Below are 26,329 nucleotides of genomic sequence, written 5' to 3' on the forward strand. Positions count from 1 at the left end.
AAACAATGAACACAATAAATAATTGTTGGCTAATTAGAAGGGGATGTATACTATGGGAAAAAAAGATACAAAGTAGAGGAGTCTGGTAAAAGAGTCAGAGTTCCCAAGATGGGAAAAGAGTTGAAGTTTTGAATATGGTGATAGGGAAAAGGTTCATTGAGAAAGGGACATTTGGACAAAAATTGAAAAAGGCAAAGGAGTTAGCCATGTGAATAATGAAAATTATTGATTGGGATTGGTGCTTAATTTATGAAATCATTTGGGGAGAGTTGATATATTCTGGATTCTTCTTAACCAAGAACCAAGTATGTCTTTCCATTTATTTAGGACTTCCTTTAATTCCTTCAGAAAATTTTTACATCTTTGTAGATCTTGGATATTTATAGGGTCTTCCACATGTTCAGTTAGGTATATATCTAAATAATGTATGATTTTGACTCCTGCTATTTGTGGAAAGGGAACTTTCATATTTTATATTTTTTTATTTCTAGTGCATAGAAGAAGTATTGATTTTTGTTTCTACATCTTATATCCTCTGTCTATTGGACTCAATTCTTTTATTAGTTGTGGTTTTTCAATTTGTAAACAAATTATAAACAAATTATATGGTTGTCTATAGTCAACCATTACAATTAAAAATGTAAGTGCTTCAATTATTTTTCTGTCTCTCTTTTATTTACTTATCTCAAGTATTAATGAAAACTTCAAAAATACAATTGAATACTACATGTATTAACTGGCACTGTGCTTTTTTCCTGGTATAAATGTTTCAGACTATTTCACCATGAAGTATGATGTTTGTTCAAAGTTTTGAATAGGTTACTTTTAAACAATGTAATGAAATTTGAGCCAGAACCAGATACTAAAATGATAAGCTTTTAACAATTATCTATTGCAATAATTACACTATTTTGCTCTTTTATATGAAATATAATACATTACATTAACTAATTTTCTAATCTTGAGCTATTATTAGATTCCTGGTTTTAAAATTTTTTATATGGTCATGAGGATAATTTACTTGTAGCGTAATTCTGAATTTGATTGGTTAATGCTTTATTTCCATGCTCACATTATATTCCTAAGTGAGACTGGTCTATAATTTTCTTTTTTTTGGATAATAATAGGAATTCTCTCTCGGACCTTAAATGAATAGACCTTGAAAATTGTCTGGACTTTGCACATGTCTTATTGTTAACTGTTCAGTTTCTTGTGTGGTTACAGATCTTCTCGTGTGTCTACCCTTGATTTTGCTAAAAGATCAACCTTTTCTTCTGGACTTGGACATACTTTTTTTGGTATCAGGGTGTGTAAGTCATCCTCTTACAATTTTCTTCTTGTTTTTACTTCTCATTTTAATGGCTATGACTTTTTTCTTATCACTAATATTGCTTCGTGACTTGTTTCCTTTTTTTCTTGAATAGACTTGCCCAAAGCTTTACTATTGCATTGGGCTTTTAGGAGAACAAGTTTTGTTTTATTAAGTCTGCTTTTATTATTTTATTTTAATTTAATTTATCACAGTTTTATCATTACTAATTCCATCCATCTTGTTTAGTTTTAGTAGTATTCCTTTAAGTTTTCTAAATGTAGTGCTTATACACATTTTCCTTTTTAAAAATTAATGCAAAATTTTAATAAAGTAAATGTAAGCACAAAGCTAATAAAATCAATTACTACTACAAAGTTGATAACCATCAACCCCCCAAAAAGCAACTGACCCTTGCACCACTCCTTCATATATTCCAGTTCTGTGTCTTAGAGGAAACCACAGATAAATCTTTTACTCTTGCACTTGGTCCTTACGTACTATCCTACCACTAAAAATTACTTCTATCGTTATTTATTGATTTGTCACTTATAGATAATATCTATAACTTCTTTATCTACAAACTTCCATTATGCTTTGCTTTGTTACAGAAACTCCATATAACCCAACATCATCTTATATTATAATTTGGCTTAAGTTATACTCAGTATTTACGATATTATGACTGTGTAAAAATATAGTTTGCTATCACACCATATAGTCTTATCTTTCTTGTGTACTTTTGTGTTTTTTCTCTGGAGTTAATATTTATCATACTTTTTTCTTTTGTTCAGTGGTCTATGTGTGTAAGGCAATGATTTTCTAAATGTTCCAAGAAAAATCTATCACTTTTTTCCCAGACAGTAAAGCACAGCAAATAATCTTCCACTACACTCTGTCCTGGCTGCTTGCTCCCTCCAGCTCCCCAGCCTCTGACTCCATCTGGACTGGCTGGTCTCTAGGAGAGTTCTGGAGCTGCTGCCCAGACACTTCTTTTCATTCTTCTCTCATCTAAAACCTTGCTTTTCCTGGATCTCATGTTTTTGCTTTTAATTTTTTGGGGGGAGGAGAGAGAGTGAGATAGAAAGCGTACATGTGCATGAGTGGGGGAGGGTAAAAGGGAGGCGGGGCGGAGAGAGGGAGACAGAGGGGATGAGAGACAGAGACAGAGAGAGAGAGAGAGAGAGAGCATCTCAACAAGGTTCTATGCCTAGCACAGACCCCAATGTGGCGCTCGATTCCCTGACCGTGAGATCATGACTTGATCCAAAATCAAGAGTCCGACACTCAACCCACTGAACCACCCAAGTGCCCCTCACTTTTCATTTCATTCTCATTTTACTGAAGCACATCCTCCAAGATTTTCCATAAGAATGATGAATGGGAGATACTTGTAAGTCTGATTTGCCTAAATTTTAGGCTCATGTTTATTTGATGGTTTGGCTAGGTATGAAACTCTGGTTTACCAAGTATTTTCCTTGGTTCAGAAGGTGTTATTGCACTACCTTCTAGCATCTGGTATTCAAGGTTAAGAAATATGGTGTTTCTCATTCCCACATCCTTACGACCTACTTTTACATCTTCTTTTTGCCTACAGGATTTTGAGATTTCTATAGTGATGGATGTTGGTATGAGTCTTTTTTGCTCCATTTGATGGACCCTCTCAATCTGTAGATGTGCCCTTTGGGTTTGCAAGTTTCCTTCTAATTTTTCTTGATAATTTTCTCCCCTCTGTATCACCAGTTTTCTCTGTGTAGCTGCTAACAGTGGGATGGCACATACTTGGATTGATCCTCCAAGGTTCTCATATATTCTTTCCCATATTCCACTTATTTGCTTATTTATTAATTCTTTGCTTTATTTTAGCCTCTGTGAAGTTTCCTTGAGTTTATCTTTGATTTCTTCTATGGAATTCAAAATTTATAGTAGCACATTCTCTATTGCCAAGAGATCTTTCTTATCTGCCGAGCAAGCCTTTTTATCATTTATCAACGCATTGTTTTCTTATATCTCTCAGGTTATAATAGTTACTTTGAAACTTTCTTCTGCTACCCCAGCCCCAAATTATTTTGGGATTGCTTTTCCCTGTTTTTTTGGTGGATTTCCTTTTCATTTAGGTAGATTTCCTAAAATGTTGAAAGACTGTTGACTGTCCTATCGTATTTAAGATTTAGGCACTAAAATGCTGAAAGGAATCTTCTACACAGATAAGTTAGTTGCATAGTGGAGGGACTCCAAAATGCCCTGTTTGCTGAAGTATCCTCAGACGTTAGCGTTTCCAATTCAGTCACTTCAGACTGGAGTCAACCACCCTTCTGACTGCCGGCATTCTGAGGAGGAGTGTCAGGAAATGTATCTTCTTGTTCTCAATCCTACTCCTTTCTCGTGCTCCATTGTTTCACATTGCTCCCGAGCTCCTCCAGATTTAGGCCTCAAGGTCTCAAGTCCTCTAGAATATGCACCTTCAGTGCCACGTGGGCAGTTCTGGGGACTTGGCCAGGTGTTTGACTGCCCAGCAGAGAACGACCTAAGTGTCTGGCTGCTCTGTGGAGAGAACTCCAGGTGATCTCTCATGGCAGCACCATGAGCCAGTTGCACCTTCCATGCTCCCTGGTATCACTTGAAGCCAAGCTTGACAGAGGTACAGAGCTGAATTGCATACCACTTGGTGATATCATTGTCTGCAGAAATTTGGGTAACAATTTAAACTATTCAGTTAAATCAGGTGCTTTTCTGCTTGCCAAAATAATTGAAACTCCTCAACTAAGGTTTGCTCCTCTCCCTCTTTATCAATCAATAGGGTGTTAATATCTTTACTGGGATTCTCATATGGTTTGGGGAAAGAGAAAGTATAAATACCTGTGGTCAAATGCCATGTAGTCGCTTTTCTGGTTTTCTAATAAATGCAACTGAAGACTAAAATTGTGCTATGAGTAACATAGGGGACAAAATACAGCTTTTTGTATGAGGTTGTTTCATTATTATTTGTAAAAACTCACTTAAGTGAACAGTTACTAAACTATTCTGTGATTATTTTCAATTTTAAAATGAATCAATTTGTCTTTGCCTTCATTTTCTTGCTAATTTTTAGTTTTATTAAAATACAGAGAATATGATCTATACGATTTCTGCTTTAGGAATTGATTTATTGTGATTTTTCTTTGCTATTTGTGCATTGCCAAATTTTCCATTGTTTCATGAATATTTGAAATTGCTATGAATTTACTTTATACGCATATTTTATCTAAAGTTAATTGCATGTTTTGTTAATTATACTATTTATATTCATTATACCCTTACATCTCACCTACTTCATCTACCAAATTTTGACAGAGGTAATTTATTAGCTTTCTTTTATGCATGTGGCTTTATTAATTTGTCCCTAAAATTTCTTTTCTTTTTTTTTTCTTTTTTTTTTTTTTTTTGCTTGATGGGTCAGTAGGAGTTCAAAGGTTTGTAACTGATCATTTTTTAATGTACTTACCCCTTTACCAATATAAAAACCCCCTTTTAATTAAATTATGTGACTTAAATGCTATTCAGTCTGTTTTTAATGTTGCACAACTACTGTCATTTGTTAGTATTTCGGAGCATGCTTCTGTTCCATTTATTCTGAGCCTTTTGGTATCGCTTCATTTCTGGAGCATCTCTTGTTAGTAACATATAATGGGTTGATTCTGTCACCACTCCATAAGTGAGAAGTTATCTGTGCTACAATCAGTCAGACAGAGAGGGATTTTAAGCAGATGAATAGTGTTATTGGATTTGCGTATAAAAAAATTGCTTAACTGGCTCAGTCAGTTAAGCATCCGACTTTGACTCAGATCATGATCTCATGGTTCATGAGTTTGAGCCCCATGTTGGGCACTGTGCTGACAGCTCAGAGCCTAGAGCCTGCCTCTGATTCTGTGTCTCCCTCTCTCTCTGTCCCTTCATGCTCACACGCTCTCTTGCTCTCTCTCTCTCTCTCTCTCTCTCTCAAAAATAAAAATTAAAAAAATGTTTTAAATGGCATACTCTTTCTAGAGGTTAAGAAAAAAGTGGAAAGGGGCACAATTGAAGGTAGAATTTGGACTTAGGTTTCCAGCTTAAGATTTTAGTGCTCTAGTCCTATTTTAATACTTATCTAAAAGTGAAATGATAGGGGCTCTTGGCATGCTCAGTCAGTGGAGCCTGTGCCTCTTGATCTTGAAGCTGTGGGTTCAAGCTCCATGGTGGATATAGAGATTACTTTAAAAACAAAAATCTTTAAAAAAAATTTTTTAAGAGAAATGATATCATTTAGATGCTCACAGCCTCTGGAAGGAAAATGATGAGAAAGGAGGGTCTTACACCATAGTTCAAGAGATTCTCTCTACCAGGCATGAGTAAACTGCTCCTTTTCCAATTATATTTTCAGTGTTTCAAAGATTATTTTCAAGAAGTAATGACCACAGATTAGATTACAGACTTGGTAAAGAATCTGTCTTGTTCATCCTTGTATCTACAGTACTTTATGCCTGGTACATGTGTGATTTATATTTCCTGTATATAACTGGACTTAATTCAGAAGAAAGTGGCCTCATGTTTCAGAATTATTTTTACATCATTCATTCTACATTTCCTTTTTTTAAATTTTTTAATTTTTAAAAAATTTTTTTAAATGTTTTATTTATGTCTAGGGGAGAGAGAGAGAGACAGCGTGAGCAGGGGAGGGTCAGTGAGAGAGGAAGTTACAGACTCTGAAACAGGCTCCAGACTCTGAGCTGGCAGTCAGCACAGAGCCCGACGCGGGGCTCGAACACACTAAGCCACCCAGGCGCCCCCATTCCACATTTCCTAAGACTCTTGTGGCAGGTCCTTAAGGCTGAAATGGACTTCCATAATCAATATATAAATTAAATTGACCTTCTTAGAACAACTTTGAAGTTAAGCCAGTTGCTCTGAAAATCTAGCTCAGGTGAAAGGTTAAATGACAACTGGGTTTATGGGTTCATTGGAAAGCCCCTTAGTCATGCATCCTCCCCGCACCTGAGAGCAATTCTATAGTTGTTAAAACAACCACAGTCACCTCACCCTCAACACTCCTTGTACATACACCAAAGCCTCTTGGCCCCTCTCCCTGTCTATATCCCTTGAAATTGCTCTCTAGTACCTCTAGCTCAGCAGGCATTTTTCTTGCATGCATCCATTGAACAACCATTCATTTAACACTTACACATTCCAGCCACTGTTCTTGGTGCTGAGATATAGTAATTAATAGTGCCTGTTCCTCTGCCTGGGCTACTGGTAAGATCTGAAGCTGAGTCAGAAAAGGGTAGATGGTATACGATATATGGTACAACACAGATGCCTTAAAAACATTGTACTGAGTGAAAGAAGGCATTCACAAAAGGCCATGTAGTTTATGATGCCATTTATATGAAATGCCCAGAATTTGCAAATCCATGAAGACAGAAAGTAGATGAGTGGTTGCTAATTAAGAACTGAGAGGAACAAGTGATGGCTATGGGTTTTTATATTAGTCACAGTTCTCCAGTGAAACAGAACCAATTAGGATGGGTATATGTATTTATTATAAGAGATTTCATATGAGGAATTGGCCCACATAATTATGGAGGCTGGAAAGTCCCAAGATTTTCAGATTGAGTTGGTAGCTGGAGTCCCAAGAGAGCTGATGGTGTAGTTCCAGTCTGAAAGCTATCAGGATCAAGATCCATGAAGACTTGATGTTCAGTTTGACTTCTTCAGCTGATTGGATGCAGCTCACTCACATTAGAGAGAACAATCTGCATTACTCAGTCTACCAATTTAAATGTTTATCACATCCAAAATCACCTTCACAGAAGCACCTAAAATAATTTTTGAACAATAGTTTTGACCAAAAACTGGCCCAGTTGGGGCACCTGGCTGTCTCAGTTGGTAGAGCATCTGACTCTTGATCTCAGAGTCATGAGTAAAAGCTCCATGTTGGGTGTAGAGATTATTTTTAAAAAATCAGGGACACCTGTGTGGCTCAGTCAGTTGAGTGTCAGGCTCGTGATTTTGGCTCAGATCATGATCCCAGAGTCTTGGAATCAAGCCCTGGGTCAGTCTCCATGCTGAGCATTGAGCATGCTTAAGATTCTTCCCCCTACCCATCTCCTTCTACCCCCACCCCTCCCATGCATGTGTGCTTTCTCTCTCTAAAAAAAAAAAAAAATTGGCCCAGTCAAGTTAACACATACAATTAACCATCACAAGTTTCTTTTTTGGTGTGATAAAAGTGTTCTAAAATTAGATAGTGGTGACAGTTACACAACTCTAAATATACTAAACCCACTAAATATGTATGAAGTATACTATACCAAATATATACACTAGTATTATAAAACCCACTGAACTGTGCACTTTGAAAGAGTAAATTGAATAATATGTAAATTAAATCTCATTAAAGTGATATAAAAATAAAGAAATACAATACATACTCAAAACTTAAAAATATAAAGAAATAGAAGAATGGGCAGTATCCTAAGAGTGCTATGAGTGCTATGGGTGCTATGAGATGTTCATCTAGAAAGTTCATCTAGTACCTTGCTTCTCAATGTATGGTCCAGCCGCTTGGACATTATCTAGGAACTTTGTAGAAGGGCAGAATCTCGGGCCCCACTTGCTGACTCAGAATCTGCATTTTAACAGAGTCAAGTGATTCAAATACCTATTGAAATAAGAAGCTCTGATTTAGTGGTCTTACATTTTACTTATCATTTTATTTTGATCAATGAAATAATTTCTTAATCAACATCTTATACTGAAGCTTGATATATGAACAAATGAAAATTGAGCCTCTCTGGTTGAACAGAGTCAAGGAACCCTCAGCCCACCTGCTTGCCCACACCTGATAGGCAACCCCCAACACCTCTGCCCCAGTTCCAATACAAGTGGGTTAGATCTCTCTCTCTCTAATTAAGTTTATAATAACAACTTGAAGGCAAACTGACAAAACAATTAGTCCTCTCTTGTAGAAGAAGGAGAAGGAAAAGGAAGAGAAGAAGAGAAGGAAGGAAGGAAGGAAGGAAGGAAGGAAGGAAGGAAGGAAGGAAGGAAGGAAAGAAGGAAGGAAGGAAGGAAGGAGAGATGAAAAAGAAAAAGATGCCCCAACATAGACATACTCTTCTGCTTCCCAGAGCCTATTGCCTGCCCCAGATTTGCTGGCTTTTCCCATTGTGACCCAGACTGTCTATGCTACACTTCATCTGACAGCGTGGAGTTGGCCTGTCCCAGTGCACAATGCAAGAAAGAGACACTTCCTGGCACCTGTGTGTCTGTGGGTGCCTCCAGCCAAACCCCGCAGTTGAACCATTGGAAATGCGCTGACCTTCCCTTAGGAGCTGACACCCTTCACTCATAGCATTCGTTGGGCAATCAGACAGTGTCCCAGTGACATTCTTCACAGCTGCTGGCAACAGCCTTTAATTCATCTGGTATTTAACCAGGGTGAAGCATCCTCTGGCTATAACATGTTTGTTGGTGTGAGCTGAGTCTGGCTCATCTTCCGCTCCCTCTAGTTCAGGGTTTCACACCAACTTGTAGTCTGCAGGCACTGCAGCAACTACACAAAGTGCTCTCCTTCCATCTTCTGTTTGTGCCATTGCATTTTTATTCTCCTTTTGTCAGCTCTTGGTCAACAGAGAATCACAGAGCTGGAACACAATATTTCACAAAGAAGTAAAATAAGACCTAGAAGATCATGCATCTTGGAAATATCAGAATCAGGATGTCATCAGAAACAAGTCTTTGTGGTTCCAGATGCATTTCTCCTGGACAAACATTGCCCCAGCATTAGAGTCCTCAGCTTATAACAGGCCAAATTGTTAGCCACTGATAACTAGATCTGATAATTACAGAAAATTCTATAGCATCTTTAAAAAAACATGGATTAAAAAAATACTTCAAAAGATATTATTATCCCTTTCCAAAACCTCCTTAGTGTGAGATATCATGGAAGAAAATGATGATAAACATCTGCACATGCAGATTTTGGAATCAAAGCAGGACCATTCAGGAGAAATCATGGGTGTTTGCATAAGAATTATAATTTCTTCAATATCTACATATTTCTGGGTTCAGCCTTTGAGTCTCTCAGTGATTGTCATTGGGAGGAAAGATACTCATCTAGGACCAGGGACAAAATGCTACTTTTGATGGAGTAAGTAGGAAATCTGTAACTTGGCCAGTCATGCTTAGAGTCTCAAATTCTACAGTTAGATTCTCCACCCTTCCATCATGAAAGCTTTTGACCTTGGATATTTGATGATAGTAATAAAAGGGTGCTCTGCCTAAAGAGAGGATAAAAGCACCACAAACACTCGGAAGAGACTTCTTCAACTACAAATGAATAAGTGATTATCTAGAGCTAATTTTCTATTCTAAATGACCTGGTGAACGATATATCAATCCTGGTGTACACTCTTTGGGAAGCTGCAGTATCTCATGATTATTTGATCAGTATCTCTCCCCTTACTTAACTGTGTGCTTTATGAAGAGGAAGGCTTAATTTTATCCAAAGCCTTATTCCTCAATCCCTGTGTACAAGATACCCAGTAAATACTAGTTGAATGAATAATCTTTCATGTATTTTCTAGTATTGAGACGATATAGATTAGAATTACTGTTATTGTTATTTTCAAGTAGTCAACACACATTAGCTTAGACAAAACTGGATACTTCTTCCCAGGCCTCAGGAACAAACTGAAACCAGGGGGCTTTTCTCTCTCTACCTCTTTCTTACCTCAGTTTCTTTCAGGTCCTTCTTGTTCTTTACTTTTCTTTCCCACTACAAAGCAACTTTCTCTGTGTCTGAGTCTACAGACAAGAGCTACGTGTTTTCACTCCCCCTACCAGGGAAACCCAGAGATTTCATTTCCAAAGTCAGCTTTCTGAAGAAGGGATTTTATAAGGCAATGAACCACTTGTGGCAAGACCATGGGATCCATTTTGGGTATGGCTGCTTTCCCACATTCCTTAGGGTGAGTCTCCCGCAGAGCAGTTCCTGGAAAGAGATCCACTTCACATGCTTTCTGCTGATTTGCATTTCCTCTTGTGAGAGCTAGTTCATTTTATTCATTTTTTCCCATTTTGGCATCTTTCCTTTTTCCTACCCACATTTCATATGATAAACATATTGATGTTTCTGTTTAGTTTTCTGAAAACATTTCTCCAGGTTGTATCAGTCACAGTTCAGTGCCGAAAAGGGAAAGCATTCTAGAGACCTGAAACAGAAAGGGGTCGAACATAAGAGAATCAGATGCTTGTAAAATCCCTGGAAGCTCTGGAGGGACAGCCTCTTGGCTGGACCTCTGTGAATGACGTTTGCAACGTCACAGAACTGGTCCTTAAAGGTCTTGGCCACATCTGCCACCATCAGGAAGAACGCTCCACTGCAGCTGGGTCAGAGAGCCTAACGCAAACGTCTCCTGACAACCACAAAGGTGAGGATTAGACACTGGAATGCTGTTCCAGAAGTCCTCACACCTTCACAACCAGACCGAAAAACAAAAACGGGGAGGGGGAGAGGGGGGAAATGGGTGATGGGCATGGAGGAGGGCACTTTGGGATGAGCACTAGGTGTATGGAAACCAATGTGACAATAAATTATATTATAAATAAATAAATAAATAAATAAATAAAAAACAAATAACTAAATGCAGGCTCTGTCTCACTTCTGCCTCCAAATTCTCACAGGAATGTATTAATGAGTGAATCTAATTTGAATTCATCATCCTAGCCGCAAAGGAGCCTGGGAAATGTCATTTGTACCTTCCCACCTCTGAAGTACAGGAAAGCACATGAAAAGGAGGCAGACAAAGTCCTAAATGCCACTTGACTATGTCCACTGCATACATATAAACACACAGTACTTTCTGAGAGATTTAAATTTTATATAATTAAATGGGTCAGTTTTTTTCTTTGTAATGTATTCTATCGCTTCCAAACTGATAAAAATCATTCCACTCCAGAGACATTTTGTAAGTATTAAATTCTGATTTCTTCTGGTGATTTGAAAATAAGATGAATGTGGAAGCACACAAATGAAAACAGTTGCTGGAGACCAGTAAAACTTTTTGCTCAAAATTGTATTCAACTCCACTGTTTTTACAAAAAAAAAAAAGACAGTGATTAGAGGGGCGCCTGGGTGGCTCAGTTGGTTAAGCATCCAACTTCAGCTCAGGTCATGATCTCACGGTTCCTGGGATTGAGACCCGCTTTGGGCTCTGCGCTGGTAGCATGGAGCCTGCATGGAATTCTCTCTCTCCCTCTCTCTCTGCCTCTCCTCACCTCTCTCTCTCTCTCTCAAAATAAATAAATAAAGTTTAAAAAAGAACAGTGATCAGAAAGTAATAATATACAGACTGGTTAAAATTTTACTTCAAGAGGCACTTTTGGCCTTTGTGACTGGTTATGGGGAAGTCATGTCATAGAATAGCCATCGATTAATTCTGATGTGTAATTTTAAAATACATGGGTGAGAAGTTATTCTCAGCTTTGTGCTGTTCACACAGGAGCTGCTTTGGTCTGCTCTCAAAAGACAGCTGATGATGCAAAATGCCACGAGATCAGGAAATACAAGGCAGGTCAGGTATCCGAATCATGAAGTGATCTTTATTTCAGTTGAAGCTTAGTTCAGAAATGATTCTTCTTTTCTCACAAGATTTTATTTTGAGGTTTTCCAAAATCTTTAATTCTTTTTTTAATAAAAGACTTCTTAGACCTCTCAAAAATATTTATTCTCTTTGGTAGTTAGAAGAAAACCCCTACTCTGCAGAGGTCTGTTTTCATCACACCTAATTGGCCACACGTTGCCTCCTCCTTGAGGTGCGCCAGAGAGGCCGGATGCCAACCTGCCAAAAATGGTTTTCCAGACCAGCATCTGTCTCTCTACACAAGTCCTGGGGCTGTGGCTGGCACTGTGGTCCTTGGAGTCCCCCAGCCCTACAACCGGAAGGTTTAGTCAAATCAGGGCTCTCTCCAGCTGTTACATCCTTGAGGAAACAAACTTCTCCGATATGCTTTTGGGTAAGGCTTTGTTGAGCCACTCTCTCCACTTTTACTGTGGACACGTACATAAACGCATCCCTTTTGCATGGTCAGCTGCAAGTCATTGATAGTATATTGTAAATCAGAGTTTCCCAATCTTCACTATACATCAAAGTAGCTGTCAGAGATTTATTTAAAAAAATAATAAAGGTATATGCAAAGATTCATATTCAGTGGTCGGGGGGATGTGCCTGAGCATCAGCATTTTTAAGCTCTCCAAGTGATTCTGTGCTGCAGCCGGGCTTGCAAAAAAAATGATGGTCCAGCTCACTTGGTGTTTATTTGCCTGAGATTTTCCTAGTTTTAATACCGTAAGCCTCATGTCACAGGAACCCCTCAGGCCCAGATAAACCAGGACAGTGGATCACGATAGACCTATAAATCTCTCCTCTCAACCTCCCAAGAAAGCCTGAGTCACATAAATCCCCATTCTATAGTTATGCGTTGGACACAACACTGGCTTTATGCACTACAAGCCCAGGTTGGATACAGCCCTTCTTCTGCCATCCCCTAGCTGGAACCCTGCGGGGAGTCACTTAACTCTTTAAAGATAAGAGTTTCCTCCTCGCTGCCATGTTGCAGGGATCAAACAACAGTGCATGTGACAGAAGGGGAAACTGAGGCTCAAGGAAGCTAAATGGCAATGCTGGAGTCATTGAACTGAAATGTGCCTTGACTCCAAGGCCTGGTTGTCTTCCACGGCAGCTGTCCTAGAAGAGCTCCGGGAGGTATTTTCCTGCTGGGAATGAATCACCCCCCCAACCCAGGCTAAGAGCAAAGCAGTGAGCCACCACCCACCTTCTGCACCACTCCCTCCATATACGCCTTGTATGGATATTTCTCTTTGATGTTTATTTGGAACTAAGGCAGTCTTTGTAAAATGTGTTTGGTGGAGATAGGTTAATTGGTGCCAATTTCTAGGTCCTGGAGTGGGTTTAGATTATGCCTGAGCAGGCTCTTGAAGGGAAAGTTCCAGTTACCTTCCCACTCCCTTCAGGCCACCCATTGAAAAATGCTGTATTAGAGCTTCATTGTTGATATTTTTCATGTTTTACGTTTCTGAAACAGAGATGGGTATTATGACCAGTGTGTAGATCTTATGTGGTGCTATTTTCTGTTCCTCCCTAAATGGCCCCTGAATTAACTGTATATCGATACACTGGAGTTATTAGTGTGCAGAAAACCAAAGTATTTCTTTTCATTCAACCAGCAGCCCTGGAGGTAGGTAGCTTTTGGAGGATGGATGGCCTTACGCCATCATGCAGCTCTCCCAGGGCTGGAGCCCATGTCCTCTTCCTAAAGGCAACAGAGCAGGCACACTGCCCCTCTTTAACTTGGCAATTTAACACGCATGGATCCCACATTCTCGCAGAACATGGGATTGAAGCTCAAACAATATTTTTGGAAGTCATTAGTTACCTTAACTGTCAAACTTGTCCATCTCAAAACGTAGCTAGGTGCCCCTCAAAGTTATTATAATGAGCTTAAGATTTATTGTGTTCACATCTGTAGTAATTACCAACTTTCTATCCTTTGCCATCCCTGCAACAAAAACTTGATACCAACAGTTACGTGGTAACTGGTTTTAATACCGTAAGCCTGCATGGCTCAGTTGGTTAAGCGTCCAACTTTGGCTCAGGTCATGATCTCATGGCTCATGGGTTCGAGCCCCCTGTCGGGCTCTATGCTGACAGCCAGCTCAGAGCCTGGAGCCCGCTTCGGATTCTGTGTCTCCTCTCTCTGACCCTCCCCTGCTCACGCTGCCTCTCTCTCTCTCTCTCTCAGAAATAAAAAAAAAAAAAAAACAACCAAAAACTTAAACTTACTTTAAAAAAATAAATGAACAAGAGTAAATGGCACCTTGTTTAAGTGATGTTCTCATCACAGTTGGCCTGGGCAACTTGGTAGGACCAGCTTGCCTAACTGGAGTTGAAGGAAGAGAAATGAACAGATTTTTAAAATAATTATTCATATGATGTCAACTCTCATGACATTGTTTCTTGATTATCTGCCGACCTGAGGGGCTCTTGCTCTGCTCTCAGAATAATGTGTGACATGCTGACATTCGGCTGGTCAATGGTAATGAGATATTTAGTGGGTGAGAGAGAAAGGCTTGATAAGTAAGTCCAATTCGACTTCCCTTTGTCTGCGATCTGTTGGGATATTCACACAACATTTCAAGGAGTGCATGGGGTAATGAACTGAAAGTGAGGAGTCTACAATCTTAAATATTTATGTTCTAAGTGATAGGGGCAAAAGATAATAATGATCTAAGAAAAATGTAGGTTCCCTTGAGGGAAATATTTAGGCATCAGGGAGGAAGTGAGGAATAAGAGAAAATAGCAGCCAGGCAATTTTCAATTTCCCCTCTTGCCAATGTTGAGCTGTGTGACTCTGGACAAGTTCCTTAAACTCTCTGGGCCTGTTTTCCCATCTTAAACATGAGATAAAATGCCTTAGAGGACAGTAGTGGTGATGGAATGGAATAGTCTACATAAAGTATAATGTGCACAAAAACATATTCAAAGTGATACTAAGTAGTGAGACTTAAATTTTAGGTGTTATTTACATTAAACATTCTCTTTCCATTTTGAACTCCTGGATTCCCAAATATGTTTTGTTAAATATCACATTTTATGAGGCATGTGTGCTGTTTTAAAGGTATATAAGAATGCAATACGAATATAAATTCCGATTTAGAGAAAGGTTTCAAAAGAGATTCTTGTGATTCTCATAAGGCAGCCATGTTATTTAATGTTTGACTTGAAATTGCCTTCTGGCCTAGTTTCAGAAGGGTTCAGGTCTTCTGCCACATGAGAGTGAGGTGACCCTGAGAAAGGCAACCCAGGGGAGACAGAGTGTTTATCCTATCTGTAAAATGGGATAATCTTTCCCTTCCCATCTCATCGGGATGCAGAAAGGATCAAGAGAAGGTACATACAAAGTGGTGAAACACTATAGTAATGAAGAAGATCACTATTCTGAAGAGCCTGGTGAACGCCTGACATATGATGACACCTATGGGCTTAGGGATCGAGATTTTCATTGAATACACAAGCTCTAGAACCCCAGACTAAGCTCCTAGAGATGCTGGGGTGGAACCAAGGCTGCTGTTTAGAGTTGACCTTTTTTCTTCCATATTTTATGGGGGAATTACTCTGTCTTGGTCAGTATGCGGGACTGATCCTTAAGTGGAGACATTGTTCCTTCTTCTTTGTGTCTTAGCACTACAACCACAGGTCATATCCAGAGAAGAACTTCAGTTAAACTTGGGAATTTTCATAATTTTCCACTTTGGGCAAAAGTTCTAAATTTAAGGGCCACCAGAGAAGGTACCATTGAACCCACTACTCCCTCTCTCTCAGCTTTCAAAAATTAGTTATGAAAATGCATTCTTGGGGTGGCTGGCTGGCTCAGTCAGTAGAGTATGCAACTCTTGATCTCAGGGTCATGAGTTTGAGTCCCATGTTGGGGGTAGAATTACTTAAAATAATTAATTCATTAATTAAAAAAAGAAATGGATTCTTAAGGAGGATATTCAAAGGGACATGCTACCCATTTGGCTGTCTAAATCATGGTTCTTAATCTTTTAATGTGTGAAGTTTCTTTACTAACCGAAACACTTTATCAAGGCCTTTTCTAAATGACAACAGTTTTATTTAGTGACCACTGATTGAGAAAGTACATAGTGAACATCAAGAATACTAATCAGGGGCGCCTGCGTGGCCTAGTCGGTTAAGCGTCCGACTTTCGCTTAGGTCATGATCTCGCGGTTTGTGGGTTCGAGCCCCGCGTTGGGCTCTGTGCTGACTGCCAGCTCAGAGCCTGGAGCCTGTTTCAGAGTCTGTGACTCCCTCTCTCTCTGACCCTCCCCTGCTCACACTGTCTCTCTCTCTCTCTCTTAGAAATAAATTTAAAAAATTTTTAAAAAAAAGAATACTAATCACCACCATGCATTCAAAAGTACTATCATCAAAAACATCTATGCCTATAAAAACCCAGCCATACAGATAAGTGTGAGATGTATTTATTTATTTATTGAGTCTGCAGGCAGTGCCTGGGAAGAAACTCTCATGAGCACCAATGGGTTCCCTATGGGGACTTTGGACCCTGGCTGAGAATCCCTGCTCCTAGTTTAAGAATGTCAAGTTTCCATGGGCTCCTTAGCTTTGCCTCACCAGAAACACTTTCACTCTGCTATAGTTGAATACGTTACCCTCATATTGAAGATCGACTATTATGTTATCTAGTGCCACTTATAAACAGACAACTCTTTTCTTTTAGAATTTAATGCCAGTAAATGTTTATATTTCCTGAAGAACTAGCGCACGGGGATTTTTTGGGTTTGTTTTTTTTTTTTTTTTTGAGGTTTTTTGGTCGGTGGTGTTCTAGTTGTTGTATCCGTGTGGTTAGGGGCATTATTTTGAAAGTTTAAAAAAGTGGGACTGGGTGTTGATGTTGGTGAGGACTCAAAGCTGCAGTGAGTAAGGGTCTGTCCTTACTAAGTTGTACATGCAGAAAGGGGGTGTGAAAATAGGCATGTTCTTATTTTTATTGGCTCAGGCTGGAGTATATTTATTTAGTGATGCCCCTTCTGGTATTCTTTCATGCTGAAACAGAATTAAAAATGCTCTGCTTCTCAAGATATGACTATCTGGGATTTGTAACAGAGTTTCGATTGTATAATGAGGGTGTTTGAAGCAAGTGTAGAAATATAAAAGGAATCTGCTTGCTTGCCCAGAGAGAGACTTTTGGAATGGCAGCTCTAGAGTCTGATCCTTTTTTTTATTGAGGAATAATTGACATAAGACATTTTATTAGTTTCAAGTGTACAATATAATGATTACAAATAATGTAAGTGTACCATATGCATGTATTCTGTGAAATGATCCCTATAAGTTCAGTAAATAGTGATTACTGCCCAGATTTACATGACTTTTGAAACTGACTCACAGTAACCAAACTTAAGAGACTGATGTATAAATCAGAGTGCTAGCAGATGATTTCACAACAGGAGAGAGGTAACTGTCCAATGGAGAATATCAGTGTCTATCATCCAACACATTGCCTTCCTAGTATTTGCATTTGGGTTTCAAATTATTCATTAAAGTTCAGCTAGTAAATACTGAGTTTAATAAATAGAACCAGTAAAATTCTGGTAAGTTTATCTCTCCTTTTGTACACACTTTGCCTAGAACATTTTAAGGACACTCTTCAAGACAACCTCTGTGCTTATGTTTGCCCTTAATTGGGTTTCTACCAAATGTCTATCTAACACAAAACGCTTGTACCTCTTTGGTTGAGTTCACCCAGAAGCAGGCCCTGAGAAAAGGAATTAGTTCAAATCACTTATTTGGGGAGGAGATTGCAGGAACCACCGGTAATAGCTGGGAAGTGAGACAGGAAGGGAAAGAAGCAATACAGAGTGTGTGATGGTGTAGGCTAGCATTTTGGGCACCTGGGCCTAAATCCCCCTGGACACTTGTGGGAAAAGCTACAAGACGCTCACTAGAATGGCTGTACTTGAGGACCAAGGAACTTGGGGACCTTATCTTCCCATTCCATCTACCATTGCCTAAGGGACATTCCCCGAGATGTTAATTCCCCAGAACAGACTGGGCTGCCCCATCCATGAGCTGAGCATACAACAGAGCATTAGCTACTAGGGTCACAGGTTGGCAGCAGGAAGTCCTGGGGTGAACAGGCATCATGAGTGGGGAGGGATTTGTGCAGGACGTTGGTGGCATCTGCTAATACCCTACTGGGCAGAATTTGTATCAACCTACTTCAAAGATGGTTGGCTGTCATAATCTATATATGACTATTGACGTCTTAGAAGCAAGATATCAAGGTAGATTTCCTCAACTCATAGGCAAATTTCTGAAAACTTGTGAGACCATTTCCTTAAGATAATGGCCAGAACTGGGGTGCCTGGGTGGCTCAGTTGGTTAAGTGTCCAACTTCGGCTCAGGTCATGATCTCACAGTTTGTGGGTTCGAGCCCCGCATCAGGCTTTTTGCTGACAGCTCAGAGCCTGGAGCCTGCTTTGGGTTCTGTGTCTCCCTCTCTCTCTCTCTCTGCCCCTCCCCCGCTCATGCTCTGTCTCTCTCTGTCACAAAAATAAATAAAAAACGTTAAAAAATTTTTAAAAAGATAATGGCCGGAACTTTTCAACTTCTCGCCCTGCTTAGTTATCAGAGTTCCAAAGGTTAGCAAGGTGCTGAAACAAGGCTCAGAGGATGCCAAACAGAAACACGGTTCATGGCAGTGTATGTGTGTCCACTGGTGCTATGACAGATTACCACAAACACAGCAGCTAGAAACAATACATGCCTTTGTTATCTCACAGTTTTCCTGCGTCAGAAGTCCAGGCCCAGGGGAGCATGGCCCCCTGCTCAGGATCTCACAGGACTGTTACCCAGGTGTCAGCTAGGCTCCTTTTTCCCCTGTGGGAGGAACCTACTTCCAAGCTTATTCAGGCTATTGGCAGAATTCATTTCCTTGCAACTGCAGCTACGTGATGGAGAGCTCTGGCTGCTGCAGGCTGGAGGCTGGAGACTCCACTCAGGTCCTAGAGGCCATCCACAATTTTTGGCCATGTGGACTTCCTCCATATGACTGTTTACTTCATTAGGTCATCCAGGAGAATCACTGCTAAGAAAGAATCTCGTGCAACATAATATAATCACAGGAATGACAGCCGATCACCTTTGCCATAGAATGTAACCTAATCAAGGGTGTGACATCTCATCACTTTTGACATATTGTGTTAGTTAGAAGCAAGTCCCAGGTCATGCACACACTCAAGGGAAGGAGATTACACAAAGGGGGTGGCCTGGGAAGTGTAAAATCCGTGGGGGTCACAGTAGGATCTGTCTACCACAGACACATAGTGAGTGCTCAATGCATATTAATTCGCTTCCTCTGCTTTGGAGTCTTCGTCCATCAGTGCATGTATTATTACCGTCATAGTACATTCAGGCTAGAAGAAAGACTCATGATGGACACTGACAGTCTGGGATTGAGAAAACAATTCAGACAGCTCCGTGGTGACAACAAACACTGTCAGATCACATTACCTGTTCATGCACAGTTATCACACATTTAATGTGGTGAAATGTTATGGCCACATCACAGTCAGGCTGAGCTGATGGTTTTAATTTGGGTCTAAGGCTACAGTTATGCTGATGCTTTTCACCGCCGGCTAGTCCGGGGGCCTAACATTTCCATGAGTTTCTGCTATCAGGAGGAAGGCTTTGTTTCCCCTTCATCTTGAACTTCTCAAGCAAGTGAAAGCTAGTATTTCCCAGGTGGAAAAAAACTGTCATTAGACATTAGTCCCCTGCATTTCATATTGGATGAAAGTCTGAGTGAGTTATGGAAATATAGGGGCTGGCACTTTCAAGCTCTGGGAACTCTAAGTGGCAATTGAAATTTGGCTTTCCTAAGGACCCGATGAAAAAACAGAGCTTATGAAAGTCCACAGGCATCAGCTTCCAAGAAGTCACCTGAGGATAAGCTGCAAAAATGCTTTATGTGTACATAACTACTGTCATTTCCCACCACAGCCCCAACCAGTAGTTTCTTAAAAAATAACTTGATTGTTAGCCTTTATTGCAACAAGAAATATTCATGACTCAGTTTTGAAGATTATATTCTTAGAGTTGAACTCTGTTGAACTAGGAGAGATTAGCTTGTTCTACTGATGGTTTTACCAGTCTATATGGATTGGGGGCTTCATAAGTAAAGCAGTGGGATTTTTTTTGTTTTGTTTTGTTTTAATGTCTTCTCTATGAACTTAGAACCTGAGAAGTCTGCAGTCGTAGTGCTGGGAATAAACACTGTGTGGACAACAAACACTATCCTAGAAGTTCCAATTGATGGAATTCTGTCGTTCACTTATACATCTCCTTGATGACCCCATTGGTGGACAGGGCCCAGTTGGCTCTAAAACCCACAGGAGACTTGAACGTTTCCCAATGCCTCTGCAGATCACCACTGAAGTTGTGAATAGCTTGGAGCCAATTGGCTGAGGTCAGCTCAGGTTGGTTATTGGTGACAAACTCTCAGAACATCAATTTTTGCTGACACTCTTTATTAACCAGACATGTTTAATATGGAACTAACAAAAAGTGATCTTGCTGTTGATCATAAGAAATCAAGTTTATCCCAGTTGATGAGGAGGCTTATAGATTTAGGTGCCATGAGGTATACCGCTATAATTTCAGTCTCTTCTGATATCTTCCCTCCTTCTGTCCTTCAGTACCTCACTCCATATTCTGGTGTTTCATTAGATTACTCAGTGGATGACGTCATCTTTGAGGACATGTCCAAGCAGGCTATTGGTTACGATTAGACATCTCTACCTCTCTGCACCCCCTTGATTTTGAAGCTTGTCTTCATGATGTTTTCTACCAACAATTGCAAATATTAATGGAACAGTTAGAATGAGTGATGTGTTGGTGGTAATCTTCCTACCTCTGCCAAGGAGGCAAAAGAAAGACTGATGATGTGTCTGCATACATTTTAACAAGTGTCATATTCACCGTGGCTTAACAGTTCTTCTGGTGAATAGAACTGTCTCTTAAAAAAATCTACCCTAACTTAAATAAACTATTTGTGACCTAGGCTAGTTCAGGACCTTGACACTGGTAGGACAGAAGATGGAGTGATGTCACAAAGTTATGAAGTTGTTGGTTTCTCTTGGTTTGTCTCTGATCTAGACACTGCCAACTAAGTTTAGAGAGATTTCTTAGTGATATAACCAGCCTTAATTAGGGGAACTACTAAAAGAAGCCCATTGATCAGATGCAAAACAGAGGAAAGTTGTGTTAAGCTTTCTGAGTATCTTTACATCTAAGATACATACGGATTCACACTTTGCACATAGAGTTGAATTGTCATTGTTTTTTTCTAGTGATCTGCTTCTATTTAATATAGCTTGAGTTATATTACTCATGAGTTATAAAAATCATCATTTTGATGTACAGAAATGTTATTAGAAATAAATGAGCCTCTTCAGAATGTTGTCTAACAAGAAGAAATACATGTAAAAGTATGTAAAAGCACATGCTTTGGGGTCAGATGGGCCTGAGTTGACTTCTGGTTCTGTCACTTATCACCTGGTAGTCTTGAACAATCTCTGAGCTTCAGTTTCCTGCTCACGCATAGCATTGTGTGGATTAAATGAAACAATCCATGCATGATGCTAAGTACAAGGTCTGATGCATATTAAACATGAAGCAAATGCCTGTTCCTTATGCCCTTTTTTTATTTCAAATAAGCCCTTGGTAGTTTAGAACTAGAACATGTAGGCTAGGAAAGAAATCTCCTTTATTTAAGGAAATTAGATAGACCACTACGCCCAATAGAAATATAATGGGGGCACCTGGGTGGTTCAGTCAGCTAAGCATCCCACTCTTGGTTTTGGCTCAGGTCATGATCTCACAGTTCCATGAGTTTGAGCCCTGAGTTGGGCCCCGCGCTGATAGGACAGAGCCTGCTTGGGATTCTTTCTCTCTCCCTAACCCTCTGTCCCTCCCTGGCTCACATTGTCTCTGTCTCTCCAAAATAAATAAAAAACAAAAAGAAAAGAAAAGAAATATAATGCAAACCACATATGTAAGTTTAAATGTCCCAGTAACTCCACCAAAAAGTAAAAAGATACAGGTGAAACAAATAATACATTTTATTGAATCCAGTATATCTGAAATATTATCATTTCAACATGTAGTCAATATAAGCAATTATTAATGAGGTGTTTTTCATTCTTTCCTCACACTCAGTCTCTGCCATTCATTGTTTTCTTCATACTTACAACACATATTTATTTGGACCAGCCACATTTCAAGTGCCAAGTAGCCATGTGTGGCTAGCATCTTCTGCCTTGGACAACACAGTTAGAAACTTCCATTTTAAGTTTTTTTTAAAACTTTATTTTTGAGAGAGAGAGAGGGAGAGAGAGAGAGAGAGAACGCAAGCACACAAGTTGGGAAGGGGGCAGAGAGAAAGGGAGACACAGAATCTGAAGCAGGCTCCAGGCTCTGAGCTGTCAGCACAAAGTCTGACGTGGGGCTCGAACTCACAGATTGCAAGATCAAGACCTGAGCTGAAGTTGGCCACTTAACTGAGTGAGCCCCCCAGGCACCGCAGAAACTTCCATTTTTAAATGGATTCTTGAGGAGGCTCATTCTATTGCGAGGGTGGTGAATGTGGTAGGGGTGATATAGACCAGTGCCTCTTAAACTGTAGCATCCACTAGAATCACCTGGAGAAGAGGTTAAAATGCAACTTCCTGAGTCCTGACTGCAAAGATTCCAATTAATTAGTTCTAGTGTAGGGACCAAGAATTTGCATGCCCTAAATAATGCTAATGTTGGTCCACAGACCACATTTTTGAGTACCCATGGTACCAAGTCTCCATTCTTGAGTTTTACCGTTACCCTTACTGTTTTCATTCATTTTCCAAAAGAAGACTAGTTGTACCCATTTTGGCCACAGTGATAGAAATGAAGGGCTTTTCCATGGCATGCATATCAGTTTCTGTTCCTACCAGCCCCACACAGTTGTAGGATTGAAAACTCACAACCCATTCCCTCTTGCTCTGCCAGTTGTTGAGCCTTTCAAACCAATGCTTGTTATATCTGGGGTGTCCCTTCTCCTCCATCAAGTGGAAATCAGCTGGCTCCCATTTCTCCAAACCTAGAGCTCTTGGTACAGGCCTCCCTAGCCATGGGCCCCCTCAGCTGTAACCTCTCTTTTTAATCATCATAGGCTCTGCCATTATTGTTACATTGAGTTTGCATTTCAAATAGTTTGGTACAATTGATATACTGAATTTACATAATAATCTTGTCCTGAAATATGTGTAGTATGATTAACAATGTCTTTTATCATAGTATATATGAATTGTTAACAATGTCTTTTCTCATAGTATATATGAATTGTTTCTCCTTTTCCATGAGCATAAATGACACTAATATTTAGGTAGCAGATCATCTACCTAATTATAAATCTTCCTATCATGTTTATGATTTCTGATATTGCCATTACAAAGCAATGTTGACTAAGTATGGTAGAAATTGGGGTTAATCTCACGTTTACATATAACTTATAAGCGTCTGACATTTTGTTCTATGTAAGCAGTATCTCAGTAATCTACCTACCATGTGGCTCTCCATGAAGATATTTAATAACTGCTCAATAGCCTATTCTCTAAAAGAAGCTGTTTATAATTTCACTGGAGAGTACTATGCAGACAAAGAAAAAAATGTCCTAGTAATGTTTAAGTTCACTTAAACACCATTAACTTCTAGGGACCCAGAGACCAGTACAATGGGGGGCAAAAAATGGACTGAAGAGACAGGTTTGAGTGACAGTTTCCAACATTAGTCCAGTTAGGCAGCTTATTTACTTCTCCAAGTTTTGTTTTCTCATCTACAAAACAAGAATAACAAAACCCCTAGTTAATGGGGTTGATGGTGAAGATTGAATGCATGTATAGGCTGTGGTGCTCAATCAGAGACAACTACTGTTATTGTTTCAAGAAAAAAAAGGATCTCTGGGTTGCTGATCTGAAGAGGCACCATGAAGGAGATAGCATTTGAGTTAGGACTTTAAAACTGGTAATATTTGTTTGGTCTTCTTTAAAAAAAGTGGGGGGGATGCCTGGGCAGCTCAGTTGGTTAAGCATCCAACTCTTGATTTTGACTCAGGTCAAGATCTCATAGGTTATGGGATCGAGCCCCTCATGAGGCTCTATGCTAATAGCATGGAGCTTGCTTGGGATTCTCTCTCCCCCTCTCTCTCTGCCCCTTCTCTGCTCATGCTCTCTCTCTCTCAAGATAAATAAATGAACACTTCTTTTAAAATTAAAGAATAGTTCTGTACATGAACTATAAATCAAATATTAAAGTGATAATTTTAAAAAGTTACCATGATTTCACCATTTTCATTCATTTTATGTTGGACAACAAGGTGTTAAATAGAATTATAAAATAAAATAGAATTATTCTTATCACATGGTTTCAGCATGCCAAGGGTCCCCACATTCTAAAGCAAGGTACTATGCCATCTATAAAGAATTTGCATTTTGGGTCCTCTTTTCCCAGCATTAGCCCACCACTCATTTCATCCTTAAAAAAAAAAAAAAAAAAAAAGATGAAGAAGTAACTAGGAAGTAGAAAGTTTTGTAGGAAGAATATCTTTAAGTCAATGCCTCTTAACTGGAGGCAGCTTTGCACCCCCAAGGGATTTTTGGCAATGTCTGGAGATATTTTTTGGTTGTCACAATGGGGGGGTGGGGGATGCCACTAGCATCTAGTGAGTAAAAGCCAGAGAGGCTGCTTAACATCCCTCAAGGCACAGAACAGCCTCCTGCAACAAATGCTAATCTGGTCCCAAACCCCAATAGTGCTATCACTGAGAAATGCTGCCTCAGAGAGAGGCACTGCTCCTGCCCAAAGCTGTAGGAGTTGTGCTTCTCTCTCTCCCTGATCCGAATACAAAGATTCAAGAAAATTATTTTGATCATTTGGCCAGGGTTCTCTGGGGTTTGATAGACATAAGTATCCGCATTTCATTCCCTTCTGGAAAAACCCTGAAGAGGAGAGGCTGAGGGAAGCCATCAGTGGCAGCACTTGGAGAGTTCAGTGGAAGAAAGATCTCTGGTTTTCTGGGCCTCACAGACGATGGTGGCTGCAGTCATCTCAAAGGGGACCGCCTCTAAGAAGAGACCTGAAATGGAGAAGGGCTACCAAGAGTGGAGGCTGAGAAGACAGTAGCCAAAAGTAGGCAAGGGCAGCATGCATCTTCCCAAGTGGGAAAAGGGCAGGGGGATTCTTGGGGGCCAGGGTTACGGTCTTTAGCAAACATCAAGACAGCCTCTGAAAATCAGCATTTAAACAGCTGTCACTCCCAAGGGAATGACCTTCCCATCTTCCCTGTCCTCCCTCCCTTCCTTCAACCCAGTGTGTTAGAGAGGCAGTCAGTGAGTAGAAAGGAGGATGAAGGAACCAAGTGGATAATTTTGAAGAACCCAACCGTCCCCTTTTCCTACTACAGGTTTCCTAAGCTGGGCCAGGAGAGAAGCTTAAATAAAACAATAGCCTAAAGGGTGCCTGGGTGGCTGAGTTAGTTAAGTTCCAACTTCAGCTCAGGTCTTGATCTCAGGTTCATGGTGTCAGTGCAGAGCCCCCTTTACAGATCCTCTGTTGCCCTCGCTCTCTGCCCCTCCTCTGCTCACCCTCTTTCTCTCAAAGATAAATAAACATTAGAAACAACAAGAGACTGAAGATGTGATGCTAGCCTGGACCAGACTTTTTAATATCTGCAAATGACTATGTAAGCTAAAGGGTTTCCTCACATGGTCATCTTGGATACTGGGAGAATGAGTCTCTAGAGTTTATTTGAAAAAGGTAGTTGAGTGTAAGAATAGAGTTACATTATATTTGGAACCTGCCAAGGCTGGCTCCTTCAATAAGCTGGTTATGTGCGTGTATATAATAGACACGATACATAAACATATCTATACATACATGCAGAGAATGTGTCTGTATATCATTATATCAGGGTAGCATTATAATGATGTAATAATCATTATATCATTATATAGGATAAGTAGCTATATATACGTATGTGGATGTATGTTTTCATATATTTGGATTATGCCATCTATATAAAGAGTTTTCTATTGTGCTTTATTCACTCAGCATTTTACTGTAAAGTTTTTTAATTGCACTAAAAAAAGCTGTCATATAGATATACCACAATTCATGTGAGCAACCCAAATTCTGTTGTTGAATATTTCAATAATACATCACTAATTTACTAATGGAAATAACACTCCACTGAACATCCTTCTGAATCTCCACCTATATTATTACTTCCTGGCCTAAGATCATTAATTTTATTTTAGTGCTATTGATATTATTATCCAGTTGTCTGAGAAATCTTTATCAAATTTTT

Source organism: Hyaena hyaena, unplaced genomic scaffold, assembly GCF_003009895.1.
Source record: "Hyaena hyaena isolate Hyena2069 unplaced genomic scaffold, ASM300989v1 scaffold_216, whole genome shotgun sequence".
Lineage (NCBI taxonomy): Eukaryota > Metazoa > Chordata > Mammalia > Carnivora > Hyaenidae > Hyaena > Hyaena hyaena.